The sequence below is a fragment of the Dendroctonus ponderosae genome, unplaced genomic scaffold, assembly GCF_020466585.1.
Source record: "Dendroctonus ponderosae isolate FM_Combo_2020 unplaced genomic scaffold, Dpon_F_20191213v2 Dpon_F_20191213_11, whole genome shotgun sequence".
Classification (NCBI taxonomy): Eukaryota; Metazoa; Arthropoda; class Insecta; order Coleoptera; family Curculionidae; genus Dendroctonus; species Dendroctonus ponderosae.
Genome location: NW_026017213.1, coordinates 4,734,387 through 4,734,959, shown reverse-complemented (window position 1 = coordinate 4,734,959; position 573 = coordinate 4,734,387).

Below are 573 nucleotides of genomic sequence, written 5' to 3'. Positions count from 1 at the left end.
AGATGTCAAATTTGACGTTTAAAGAAAACCTAGTTGGAAATTGAGGTTAGAAATGCTACAATCTGCAACAGAACCAAGAAACTGAGCACTCGATCAGCTCTATTGACTCATATTGTACAGATTTCTGAGATGAAACTGCACGCTTCCCTTCAAAAATTCGTAACTTTTTATTCAGAGCTCACTCCAACGGGAAACTCGCACTCTCTATAGAAAACACTTGGCTCTAGAAACTCCAAAAGATCCATTTAAACCACCCCAAAATCGTTTTCGTGCGCGCTTTGCAAACGCAGGTACAGAAATGGAAGTTTTCGCTCAACTGTTTGCTTTTCGTTAAATATTCGTAACTTTTCATCCAGAGCACGATCCCACAGGAAAGTTGCACTGTTTCTTAAATGTTCTTAACTGTTCACTTAAATCGTCCCAAAATCTTGTTCGTGCGCGCTTTGTAAACACCGGTGCAGAAATGCAGGTGTTCGCCCAACTGCGCGCTTTTCTTTAAAAATTCGTAACTTTTCATCCAGAGCAAGATGCAACTGGAAACTCTCACTCGCTATAGAAGTCTCGTGACTCTAA